The sequence below is a fragment of the Phyllostomus discolor genome, chromosome 15 (assembly GCF_004126475.2).
Source record: "Phyllostomus discolor isolate MPI-MPIP mPhyDis1 chromosome 15, mPhyDis1.pri.v3, whole genome shotgun sequence".
Taxonomy (NCBI): Eukaryota; Metazoa; Chordata; class Mammalia; order Chiroptera; family Phyllostomidae; genus Phyllostomus; species Phyllostomus discolor.
Window position 1 is genome coordinate 24189437 of NC_040917.2, and position 13986 is coordinate 24203422.

Consider the following 13986-nt stretch of genomic DNA (forward strand, 5'->3'; position numbering starts at 1 on the left):
TCTCCTGGACCACAGTCTCGGAGCTTCGGCTGAATCCCCACTTACTCGTTCAGCCTTTCTCTCCTTTTTAGCACAGCCTGTTGTTCCACGCTCAGTGTGTACTTCTCCTGCCAACTGCTCACGTGGGCACACATGCTTGCAGGAACCTCAGATATTTTTTTAATCAGGAAATAGCATTTAGAACCCAAGTACTGTGTTCCACATGGGCATGACCAAGAGTGTGGAAGTATTTTCACTTCCAATTTCTTTAGATTGTCAGATCTTTGAAATGGAAATGAAATTAAAATGCATTGCATGGAATGACAGTACACCTATAACAAGAGTAAATACATTTTTACAGGCATGAAACACTGTTTTACAAAGATTTCATCTGGGTCTCAAACAGCACAATAGAGTGTTGTCACGAGACCATGAAGAAAATACTGTCACAAGAATGGACAATAACCAAGTCCCAGTGCCCAGCGCAGTGCCTGGCATCCAGAAGGTGCTCAGGAAATCTTTGCTGGTCATTGTCATTGATGACACCTAAGAGTGCAAAATACTAAACATTCAGTTTACAATGATTTTATGAAATGTCATAAGGTCATGGACTTCCACGGGACACTTGTCTGGCCTTGGGGGTGGAATGCAGTCTGTGCTTTCAACAAAATAAAATGAAAGTAATAATTGTAAAGATATGTAAGTGAATGAATGAGCAAATAGATAGATAAGTAAAGCATTAGTTCTGTTTGAATTTTACAGTTCAGCTAATAATACAGGGTCTAGAAACTCTTCCATACATTTTCTCTCTGTCTCATTACTTCTATATTCTTACATCTCAGTTTCAGAAATGTTCTCAATAGTGCAAGGCAAACATTATTGTTAGCAGTGTAACTACTGAGTGACAGCTAAAATGCTTTTGTATTTATTCTGTCCCAGGATGTTGGACGCCCTCTAGTATCCCAAACAACTGGACAGAGATTCTAATCTCTGCTTGGCTTACTTACCAAATTAGTAGTACCATTTTACATTTATTTGCATTGGTGATTTTTTCAGTTTTAGCTTTTTCTGCTTTATCCTATATTAACATAATCTTTTTCCAATTTATTCCCTTGTTTATATCTTCCTTGCACATTCCCTCATAAATCCAACCAATGCATCAATTTTAACTCTAATTATTTCTTTTCTTTTTTCATATATAATTTTATTAATTATAAAAAGCATAATTATAATTATATTATATATAATTATAAATAATTATATATATTAGTTATAATTATATATATAATTAAGACAGTACACTGTCTCCAATAACTGCTGGGAGGGACTATGAATGTAAGAAAATACAACAATGAAGCCATAAGACACCAAAATCTCTCTGCATGAACTGGTGTGAGAAGAGAACCCAGGGAGCACTTTCTGCTGAGAGAGGAGATGAAACAAAAGGGGGACAAAGGAGCTGAGAGGTGGAAACAGCCCCTTCATCCCTGGAGCCGGCCCCGGCTCTGCTCACCCAGGCCTGGACCACAGGGACTCCGGAAAACAGCACATGTGCGTCTGAACAGTTCGCTTCCTCCAGAGTCCACATCCAAGTTCATACATCACATGACACACACGACATAACCTCCTTCACCTCAATGAGACGTCCGCACCAGCTCTGCCCTCCAAACTCTGTAACCCTTCTTGTCCCAGGAGCCCTAAACCAGGGGGACAGTGATGCCAAACAGGTGATAGTTCATCGATGAAATAATTCTTCTGTGTTTTGATTGGTCGTGGAAATCATTACTTCATCTGCTCCTTGTTTTTTGTTGCCCAGTGACACCTTGAAATATTCCGGAAAGAAAGCACGGATGTCCTTACATGAAAAGCAGATATGAGTCGTACTTTCTAACACCTGCAGGAAAATGGTGCTACAGCCGTGAGGACAACTGTGTGACTTTTTCACAAGGTGGCTGCATGGCATCACTTGCACGTGAGAAGGTAGGTCCCCAGAAGTACCAGGCCACAGTAAGTGACGTGTGTAAGCTCCCTGTGTGTGAACCTCTCAAAGACCAGAGACGTAGGTGCACAGATGTCAGGGCAATGAAACATGGGTGACAACAATGGTATCAAGGGGAGAGACCTGGGAGGGAAAATGTTCTAAAAGGTTTTTCCTTTCATGAGAAGCTCTTCCTGGAAACCACAGGAGATGTGAAAGAGTGCTTTTGAGAAAAAGAATATTAATTATACATTAGTGAGTAATAAAAACTGAAGAGAAGTAACATTGAGTACTAACATTTTAACACACATTTGCTAGTAGCTTTGGTTACTGGTGCTCACCGACCCGAAGGACGGAGGCTGGGTGAGGACACATACAGGACAAGGGATACTTACTTACAGGGACATGGACTCGGATTTATTCCCAGTCCACCTCTCGATGGAGAAAACCTCATCCATTTCTAGAGTTGTTTAATTTTAAAATTACTGTTTCTTGTCAACTTTGCATCAGGTGTGTTAATATCACTGAGGGAGGTTGTACAAGGACAATGAGGAAAGGGAGTCACAAAGAGATTGGGAAACTTTCAACAGAAATTTGCATATCTTGCAAAACTCTCTGAACTTTGATTTTAAATGAACTAAAAAAAAAACAGCTTCCTGGCAGTGCCCTGAAATTCAGGCTCACACTAACAACCGCTCACGAGGCAGACTCACAACCCCACGCAGCACGGGTGCATTAACACGGATATTCGTGTTAATACACCCTCGGGGATGTCCAACATGCTGCTGTCCCTGATCAGTGTCATTGTCACCTTGTGGGTCTCCCAGGCTCATGGACAAGGTAAGCTGCACACAGAGCTGCATGCTCAGATCCCTCCAACCTGCAACTTCTTGTTGTTCGTACTTGCTTGTGTCTCTGGGTTTAGTGAATTGTCTCATAAGAACAGTGTGTATTGTGACTTCACAACAGAGAATATCTCCTAGATGAGGGCAGCTTGGTGAGAGTCCGGACTCTGGCAGACAGGATCCTCCTGCCCCAGGGGCACAGAGACCCAGGACTGGGTGCATGGAAGGGCCTGGGAGCAACAGCTTCCTCTCCCTGAGTTAGCGTCTCCCCAGTCCTGCACCTGGTGGAGGTTTGGGGTTCAGGACTTTGAGTCTTAGTGGTTTTGTTGTTCGGGTTCATGTGACCCACTCAAGGCTCATTTCCAAACTAATAAGGCTGGTTTGGCAGCCTGTCCACTAGGACCAGTTCATTGGGAATGTGGATGAAGAAGGCCTCTTCTGGACCCTCTAGTAAATGAGTAGTATTCAAAGATGTCTTTACAATTTGACTGATCCGTTGTGAAAATCTCCCAGTGTTGAGGGTGCCCTGGAAATTTTTAAACCGATGGTTTCCTGCTGGTTCTTCCTCCAGGGGTTACTCCCTGCCCATTGTGGTGGGGCTCTGCCCTGCTCTGAAGTGTGATGTGTTCAGCCTGCAGGTGTGTGGGGCTCTCTCCCTCTGTAGCTCTTCCCACTGGGTTCTCTACACTCCACGTTCAGTGATGTCAGCCTGTTTGAGAATGCCGGGTTTGTCCTTCTACTCCGTGTGACAGACGCTTTTGCCTTGAGTGTTTTCTTCCTTGTTGTAATCTTGAAAATCTTCCCCAGGCCAATAAAGCCACTGTGAGAACAGAGCCCACAGCATTCACCTTATCTCTCAGCAGTGAGAGTCAGGCGCTGGGCTGGTGCGCGCACCTCACAGGGTTGTTTTCACAGGTTTGGTTCAGTTTCTTCACTGTGCAGGGCTGGAACTCTCTTCTGTAATCTCGCCATGCATTTCTTAGTGTTATTAAATTTCTCCCATGTGCTACCTTGTAATTCTGTTCATTTTTCTGTAGTGTTTGTTTTCCATTTATGTCTGTTGACATTGTTATTTTTTCAAATATGTTTTTCTGTGTTCAATGTTAATGGGAATGGCACATGTGGCAGCTTGTTATGTTGACATGTGCACACGGGATGAAGTGACAACCATGTCATGGTCATTAGCATGTGCATCCCCCTCATGTAGGGACCATGGTTCTGCACGAGGCGAGAATATGTGACTCTTCCTTCTCAGCGATAATTGAAACGGGTCCCGGGAATGGACGCAAGCTAGGAGCACTCTGTTGTGCTGTAGCATTCCACATGCAGTACACAGATGGATCCTAATAATTTACCTTTTACATTTATTTTATTTTTAACTTTATTTTACTGTTGACACTATTACAGATGTCACCTAACCCCCCTTTGTCCACCTCCACCAATCCCCTGCCCTCTGCCTCTGGACATCAGTAATTTCTCGTAAGGCAATCTGAATATGTTGTCTTGCTTAGTTCTAAGATCTCTTTTGAATGTCTTTTTAAAAAATGTATTGTTGCTCACAGTTTTCCCACCTTTTTCCCCCTTGCTCAACCGAACCCCACCCCTCATTCCACAGTCAACCCCCACATTTTCCATGCCCATGAGTCCTCCATTCATGTTCCTTTGCTTGTCCCCCACCCTTCTTCCCCCTGTTATACCCCTCCCCCAACCCTCTGGTCACTGTCAGTTTCTTCCTTATTTCCATGTCTCTGGTTCTATTTTGCTTGCTTGTTTGTTGTGTTGATTAGGTTCCACTTAGAGGTAAGATTATATGGTATTTGCCTTTCATTGCCTGGCTTATTTCACTTAGAATAATGCTCTCCAGTTCTATCTATGCCGTTGGATACTTCCCACTGTCATATTTGTGGAATGACCTAAATCTTAAGTCATTCTATAAATATAACAGCTGGAAATAGCCAACACCCAAGATCTTTTTCTTTCCCCCTCAAGGCAGCATTTTTTTAAAAGATTTTATTTATTTATTTTTAGAGAGGGGAGGGAGAGAGAGAGAGAGAGAGAAACATCAATGTGCGGTTGCTGGGGGTTATGGCCTGCAACCCAGGAATGTACCCTGGCTGGGAATCGAACCTGGGACACTTTGGTTCCCAGCCCACACTCAATCCACTGAGCTATGCCAGCCAGGGCTAAGGCAGCATTTTTTTTACAATATAATGAGATAGAGAATTTATACAAAATGAGCACAAAATATGCAAATGAGGACATGCACTAAAAAAAGAATTGCTATGCATAGTATTGGAATGACATTTTAGAAAAGTCCCAGTAGTTCCCATTAAAAGGTGATCTTCTCAATAAGCTACAAAGTTCAACATCAAAGGAAAAAACAAAAAAAAAACAAACTGATTGAGGTTTTTGGTGACCCCACTTCTTAAAATCATTAAGTTCTATGACTACTTTTATGATTATGTGTTAATAAATGACTTTTAAATAGTATAATTTTCTTTATTGTATGATTGCAAATTTTAAATTTCACTTGTTAATTTTATATATTAACTAATGAGATGGAGAATTCAAACCAAAATGCATTTATACAATTTCTGCAATATCATAAAATTCATAAATTTTAAAATGCTAAGGGATAACTTATACATTTCTAAATATAATCAGAATAACTAATAATTTATTAATAGCCAATATAAACCATACCTAAGTAAGGATGGTCTTCTATTATATAAATATTGAGGACACCTAGGATATGTCTACCTGTGTGACCTTGAGAATGTTACTTCACCTTCTTTTATGTTTTGGTTTGATTACATTTCAGTTTATTAATTAAATTGTTTTTAAAATTCTTCTAACTGAAATATATCAGATATGCCTCTCTGAGTGTCCTGGTTTCCCATGTATATTAAACAAAAATTCCAGTTTTTACTTATGCATGCAATTTAAAATTGTAGCATCAGTGGGTTTTTTTGTGAGAGAATAGTTTTGTTTTGATAATACAAAACCAGTAACATTAAATTTTATAAATGTCAGTGATAAAATCATATCCACTATGAGCAAGCTGATCTTACAAATTTTCAGGACCCATGTATTGTTGTTCAGGGAGTCCCATGTAAATTTGAAGAAGGTGTAAACTGAATGGATAAATGTTTTTCCAGGGAGAAGATTGGTTTGATGCCTCTCTATATATACAACACCCAGCAACTTATCTTTGCATGATGTATAACATTTATTTGGCAATGAAAAATTTTGTATGCTCATTATTTTCATAATAATTATGAAATTGTTTTTATAGAAAAAGAATGCATTGTTCCTGATATAGAACAAAACTTAATTGTTCAGCCCCAGAAAGAGAAATATTTCATTGGAGACGTGTTGAAATTCTCCTGCAGACAAAGACTGAAACTTGTTGGACCAGATTCAATTCAGTGTTACAACTTTGGGTGGTCACCAGATCCTCCAACATGTAAAGGTGAATGTTTTATCTGACAACTGCTCCAACAAGAATTAGAATTTTGGTTATCACATTGTGTTTCTCTGTTAGTGTTCTGTTGGTTTCCAGGGTTTCTCTAATCTAGGGCATTAAGCCAGAGATTTCTTCAGAAAACCATGCATTGGTAGTACGTGCCTCAGATGTCCTTGTTTAAGAAGTTCACCTTCAGTGGCATCTGGTGCTGGAGCCACTTCTTTTTAGTCCTGTTTTTGCATCTCGTTCTGCCAGCATGGGCTTCACTTCAGGTTGCACTGAGTGTCTAAACAATGTTTAAGCATCTTACAGTCAACTCAATCATAGAGATGACTTAAAACTAGCTCATCAAGTGCTTGGCTCCAATGGTGGTGCTTTTTCAAAAGGTCTTGGCCCTGGCCAGGTAGCTCATTTGGTTAATGCATCATTCCAATGCTCCAAGGTTGCAGGTGCAATCTCAGGTCAGGGCACATACAAGAAGCAAGCACTGAATGCACCAATGAATGGAACAACAAATCCACATTTCTATCTCTCTGCCCCCTGTCCATCCCTCCCTTGCTCTCTCTAAGTTAAATAAATAAAAAATAATTTAAGATAAAAGTGTTGATGTTTCTGAGGAATATAAACATCATTATAAGTTACAGTAGTATATTTGTTACTTAGTTTGCATATATTTTTAGACTATCTAGAATACAGAACATGTTTCCTGGGCTTAAAAATACTTCCAGATTGCTAAATCATCATGAGTAACAGAACTGGGGGACGTGAATCTAGTGTAAATACCACTCTTTCTCCTCTGTCAAAGGCCGGTATAATAAATTAGATCAAGGGTGTCAAACTATTTTTGCTGGGGCCCACATCAGCCTTGTGGTTGTCTTCAAAGGGAGGAAATTAATTTTAGGACTGTATAAATGTAACTGCTTCTTAACTAGGGCCAAGGAGCTCGGTACTGCTGCCAGGTAGAAACAAGGTGCTGGGCCAGATAAAATCAGGTGGAGGGCCAGATTCGGCCCCCGGTCCTTGTGTTTGCCACCTGTAAATTAGATAATGAGGAAGAAAGTTAAGAAAAATTTTACTGGATTTTAACTTGTAAATTACACTATGTAACCAGTTATACTGCATTTCTACCATAGCGGAAGTGAAACCGTGTGGTCCACATCCTCAGCTCCCCAATGGGACAGCTACAAACACACAGAAAGAAGAACATGAGCACGGTGAAGTTGTGGAGTACGTCTGTGACCCCAGGTTTCTGTTGAAGGGTTCTCGGAAAACTCAGTGTGTTGATGGGGAGTGGACATCCTTGCCCCTGTGTATTGGTGTGTATAATAATGTTAACACTTAGACTTAAGTCAATAGTGTGTATTTATATTCATAGAAACACATAATTCATTTTTACTTTTTGTTTACAGGAGCTTTATTTTTTATTTATGTTTATTGTTGTTCCATTACAGTTGTCCCTATTTCCCCATTCCTTTCCCCTGCCCTACCAACCCTCCTCATCCCACATTCAATCCTCCCCTCCCCATTGTCTTTGGTCTTGGGTCCTGTATACTTGTTCCTTGGCTTGACCCTTCCCTTCTTTTCCCCATTATCCCCCTCTCCCTCCCCCCTGGTTACTGGCAGTTTGTTCTTCATTAGCATATGCTTGTGACATTTTCACAGAGGAGAACAGCACATGTGAAGACATACCTGACATCGTTCACAGTTCCATCTATTCCCGAGGGCGTCCCTATCACCATGGAGAGTCTGTGCAGGTCACCTGCAGAGAAGGGTTCACATTGGTGGGGCCCAGATCAGTTACATGTTTGAAGGGAAAGTGGACCCAACCACCTGAGTGCATTGGTGAGCATGCCTTTCTAGAAGGGCCCTGTGAGACCATTTAATATTTTTGCTGTGAAGCCCTTGCCACCATATTTCTGAAATTTGGAGATATTCTTGAAAATATCAGGACATAAATTACAATGAATCCAGAGACTTGTTGTTTGTAGTTCAATAGAGTCTACAAGAGAAAAAGAAACTAGTGAATAGAATTTTATGAATAGTTCTGATGTTAACATTATTTACAAGTATGAAGCTAAATTTTACTTGTAGATAGATGTATATTAAAATTTTCTCCTTCAGTGATTTTTGTACCTCCTTATAATCTTAACTTTTCATTCTCCTCAAGATGTCTATTTTTTCTTAATAAAGAAATTATTTCAAGCCCCGGCTGGTGTAGCTCAGTGGATTGAGCACGGGCTGTGAACCAAAGTGTTGCAGGTTCAATTCCCAGTCAGGGTACATGCCTGGGTTGCAGGCCATGACCCCCAGCAACTGCACATTGATGTTTCTCTCTCTCTCTCTCTCTCTCTTTCCCTCCCTTCCCTCTCTAAAAATAAATAAATGAAATTTTTTTAAAAAAGAAAATGCAAACACCAAGAGAAAAAAAAGCAAACATTAAAAAAAAGAAATTATTTCAGAAACCAGTCACCATAGGAAGTAGTATAAGAACCACACACATCCTTTCAACTACAAATCTTCCTTCAGTTCCCATCCCTTGAAGGTGAATATCGGGTTTTTTTCTTTCTAAGCACTCTGGAGAAGACCTGGAAAGATAAGATTAATTCTCAAGAATCTAGTGCATTTTATTTTTTTTTATTTTTTTTATTTCAATCATTGTTCAAGTACAGTTTTCTCCCCCCTACTCCCGTTCCAGCCCCTCCACCCAACCCTCAGAATCTAGTGCATTTTAAATTATTCCACTTTATTTGTTTTTCAGGGTTGCATTACAAAATCCTTACTATTTTTTGGCCAATTACCTGAATTTTCTTTCTTCTGTTCATCCTCACTGACATCATTACCAAATTATTAATAATACTACCCAAGACCTACACTGACATCTAGTTCAAAACAGGATTTGCCATATGCATGCAATTTTTGAAACACATAGTTGTATAAAAACTTTAATAATCTATAGATAATATACTGAAGCCAGCAAAAATGGATTATTCTAGCATTATAATATTGGATTATATAATACTGGATTATAGGATGATCTGGTGCATAAAAGCGCTTCTCAAAGATTCTAAAGTATGTATGCAAAATAAGTTATGACTTAACCAACTAATTTTTATTCTTAATTTTGGTGATCAAGCACAAGATGTGCTTCAATATTTACATTCTATACTCTACACCTTAGATCAACTTTTCTTCTTATTTTACCTTAACTTTATTGAAACAATATAATAAAATTACCAAGTTCCTTTATTTTGTTTACACAGATCATTGTTTGCTTCTAATGCTTTAGGATTGTGGTTAAAAATAATGCAGAAATGTCTGAGATCAAGAAAAGAATGGATGCGAACATTTGCACAGATTTCAAATGGGACCAAATTTAGTCATGTGGTGACTCTTCTCTAGCAGATAAAGCAAAAAGTGAACCTCTATGTTCTCTCAATTCCCAAAGTGCCAAATGCCTTAACGATGGTTATTCTCTCTGAAATATCAGCACTGCACATGGGACTGTGTTCCTACATAATAGCCCACCTCATGCAACATGATCAGGAATAACTGTGCTGGTGGAATTTATAGACCTAAATTCCAATTTCATTGTACTCTGGACTCTATAGCTATTTTTTGTGTTAGTTGCTTAGATTCTCATGATTAGTATTTTCAAGATAATGTCTTCATTTTACAGAAACAGGTAACATTAAGACATGTAAATTACCAAGGTCACTTGAATATAAGACACCCAGGTCATATAGGGTTGACTACAACCATAATGAGCAAGTGAATTACACGTGCAGAAGAAGGTCAGCACAGAAGCACTCAGTCTGTGTCAATGGAAGATGGGATCCCCCAGTGAACTGTGGAGGTGAGCTCTCAATTAAAACATTTTAAAATGTCATCCTATTTCTTCCTACCTTGTAAAAGGAGCCTTGTTGCGTCTTAAACTTTTTATTAACTATTTCTTATTACAAATAATTCCCAGCTGGAAGGTGATTTAGAAAATAACCAGAGTACTGTTTGAAAATACTAATTGTATCATGTGTATTTTACAGCTACCTCACAAACCACTCAGGAACTGGTGACTTCAACTTTGGGGAATAGGTCTGCTCATTGTTGTTGGAATACCATAGCTACTATTTTTTGTGTTACTCTTGTGCTTGTGCTTATGCTTATATCTCTAACTCATGTAGCTATCTTAGTACCTATGGATGTATACACTCTTCTGTGTATGTATCCATCTATCTCCGTAGGTATCTACCCACTGAGCCATCTATCATTTTGTTTATCTGTATCTGTCTTAGAAACAGTCATATTTCCACCACCAATTCCAGCAGCACAGGGCTCATTCCCATTCCCTGCTTTCCACATCTGTGTTGCTCTTCTCCAGCTGTAGGGCACCTGGACTCACTGTCCTCAGTGCTTTACCTATTTCCTCAGCCCTAGAATACAGAGAAAGCAGTTTCATACCAATACAAAATTCCTACTTATTTTTAGATCTTCTTTTGTATTTTTTACTTGTTTTAAGATTTTGTTTACTTAATTTTAGAGAGAGGGAGAGGGAGGGAGAAATTAGGAGCTCCTTCTTTTTTTTCTGCTGTGTACTATTCCATTGTGTTAATGTGCCATAGTTCCTTGATCCACTCATTTACTGATGGGCACTTAGATTGCTTCCAGCACTTGGCTGTTATAGGTGGTGCTGCTATGAACTTTGAGGTGCATAGGATCTTTTGCATTGGTCTTTCGGGGTTCTTAGTATACAATTCCACTAGTGGAATTGCCAGGTCAAAAGGTAGTTCCATTTTTAGTCTTCTGAGTAAATTCCATACTGTTTCCACAGTGGCTGCACCCCACCAACAGTGCACTAGGGTTCCCTTCTCTTCACATCCTCTCCAACACTTGTTGTTTGTTGTTTTGTTTATCATGGCATTCTCACTGGTGTGAAGTGGTGTCTCATTGTGGTTTTAATTTGCATCTCTCTGATGGCTGGTGATGTTGAGCACCTTTTCATATGTCTCTCGGCCCTGTGTATGTCCTCCTTGGAGAAATGTCTGTTCAAGTCTTTTGCTCATTTTTTATTGGGTTGTTTGTCTTCGTGGAATGAACTCATGTGAGTTCTTTATATATTTTGAAAATTAAACCTTTGCCTTTGGTGTCATTGGCAAATATGTTTTCCCATAGAGTTGGTTCTCTTTTCATTTTAATACTGTGTTCTTTAGCTATGCAGAAGTTTTTTTAATTTTATGAGGTCCCATTTGTTTATTATTTCCTTTATGTCCCTTGCTCTAGGGAACATAAGGGTGAAAATATTGCTGTGTGGAATATCTGAGGTTTTCCTGGCTATGTTTTCCTCTAGGACTTTTATGGTGTCATGACTTATACTTAACTTTTTTATACGCCTTGAATTTACTTTTGTGTATGGTGTAAGTTGGTGATTAAGTTTTATTTTTTTACATGTAATTGTCCAGATCTCCCAATTCCATTTGTTGAAGAGGCTATTTTTACTCCATTTTATGCTTCTGCCCCCTTTGTCAAACATTAATTGACCATAGAGACTTTGGTTTATTTCCGGGCTCTCTCTTCTGTTCCATTGGTCTATGTGTCTGTTCTTGTGCCAGTAAGATGCTGTTTTGATTACAGTGGCCTTGTAATACAGTTTGATATCAGGTATTATGATGCCTTTTACCTTGTTCTTCTTTCTCAAAATTGCTGCAGCTATTCAGGTTCATTTATGGTTTTATATAGATTTTTGAAGTATTTGCTCTATATCTGTGAAATATGTCACTGGTACTTTAATAAGGATTGCATTGAATCTATGTAGTGCTCTGGGTAGTATGGACATTTTGATGATGTTAATTCTTCCAATCCATGAACATGGTACATGCTTCCATTTGTTTGTGTCTTCCTTATTTTATTTCTTGAGTGTTGTGTGCTTTTATGAGTACTGGTCTTTTACATCCTTGGTTAGGTTTATTCCTAGGTACTTTATTTTTCTTGTTGCTCTATCAAATGGGATTTTTTCCTGATTTCTGTTTCTGATAGTTCACTATTAGTGTACAAATATGCCTTTGATTTCTGCATATTGACTTTATATCTCACTGTTGTGCCGAATTCACTAATTAGGTCAGTTTTTTTGGTGGAGTCTATAGGATTTTCTCTGTACACTATCATGTCATCTGCAAACAATGACACTTTTGCTTCCTCCTTTCCAGTTTGGATGCCTCTTATTTCTTTTCCTTGCCTCATTGCTGTGGCTAAGACTTCCAATACTATGTTGAATAGGAGTTGTGAAATTGGGCATTGTTGCCTTGTTCCTGATCTTAGTGGAAAAGCTTTTTAGTTTTTGCCCATTGCGTATGATGTTGGCTCTAGGTGTCTTTTATATGGCCTTTATTATGTTGAGGAATGCTTCCCCTACTGCCACTTTGCTGAGTGTTTTTATCATAAATGGGCATTGTAACCTTGTCAAATGCTTTTTCCGCATCTTTTGATTTGATCATGTGACTTTCGTCTTTCCTTTTGTTTATGTGATGTATTATGTTTATTGATTTTCAAATACTGAATCATCCTGCATCCCTGGGATGAATCCCACTTGATCATGGTGTATGATCTTTTTAATGTATTGCTGGATGCGTTTGCCAATATTTTGTTGAGGATTTTAGAATGCATTTTCATCAGCAATATTGGCCTGAATTTTTCTTTCTTTGTTATGTCTTTATCTGGTTTTGGGATTAGGGTGATACTGTCTTCATAAAAAGAGTTTGGGAGTCTTCCATCTTCTTGGATTTTTTGGAATAATCTGTGAAGGATAGGGGTTAACTCTTCCTTAAATGCTTTATAGAATTCTCCTGTAAAACCATCAGGTCTGAGGCTTTTGTGTGTTGGGAGTTTTTGATTACTGCTTCAATTTCCTCAGCTCTTATTGGTGTGTTCAGGCTTTCTGCTTCTTCTTCACTTTTGGACAATTATATTTTTCTAGAAATTTGTCCATTTCACCTAGGCTTTCAAATTTCTTAATATATAGTTCTTCTTAGTAATTTCTTAAAATCCTTTCTATTTCTGTGGTATCAGTTATAATCTCTCCTCTTTCATTTCTGTTTATTTGGGTCATCTCTCTTTTTTTTTCTTGATGCTTAAAGGTTTCAACCCTGCCTAAAGTCTTGTTGATTTTGTTTATCTTTTCAAAGAACCACGTCCTGGATTTATTGATCTTTAGAATTGTGCTGTTAGCCTCTATGTCATTTAATTCTGCTCTGATCTTGGTTATTTCCTTCCTTCTACTTGCTCTGAGCTGTCTTTGTTGTTGTGTCTTGAGATCTTGTGAATGTAGGGTTAGGTTTTTTATTTGAAATATTTCTTTCTTTTTTAAATAGGTCTGTATCACTATGACCTTCCCTCTCAGGACTGCTTTTCCTGTGTCCCATAAGTTTGGGGTTGTTGTGAGTTCATTTTCACTTGTTTCCAGAATGTTTCTGATTTCTTGCTTAATCTCCTTCTTGACCCATTCATTGTTTAATAGCATTCTATTCAATCTCCATGAGTTTGGGTGTTTTCTGAGTTTTTTCCTTGAGGTTAATTTCCAGTTTCAGTCCCTTGTGATCAGAGAAAATGCTTGATATTATTTCTATTTTCTTGAATTTGTTGAGACTTGTTTCATGTCCTATCATGTGGTCTATCTTTGAAAATATTTCATGTGTGTTTGAAAAGAACATGTGTATTTTGCTTCTTTGTGA

The 13986-nt window shown here is 38.6% G+C and overlaps 2 protein-coding genes and 1 long non-coding RNA gene across 8 annotated transcripts in view; 2 read left to right on the forward strand and 1 right to left on the reverse strand.

Moving 5' to 3' along the window:
• The window catches only part of LOC114512472 (complement factor H), a 157561-nt gene that overhangs the window by 50322 nt on the left and 93253 nt on the right, over nt 1–13986 (forward strand). The gene's annotated exons all lie outside the window — the stretch shown is intronic.
• LOC114512469 (complement factor H) overlaps nt 1–13986 on the forward strand; it is a 41345-nt gene that overhangs the window by 24027 nt on the left and 3332 nt on the right. The gene's annotated exons all lie outside the window — the stretch shown is intronic.
• LOC118498362 lies at nt 8837–9869 on the reverse strand. Its single transcript, XR_004900863.1, has 2 exons — nt 8978–9869; nt 8837–8873 (listed from the first exon to the last, which is right to left on the reverse strand). It is a non-coding gene; the product is annotated as an uncharacterized LOC118498362 (long non-coding RNA).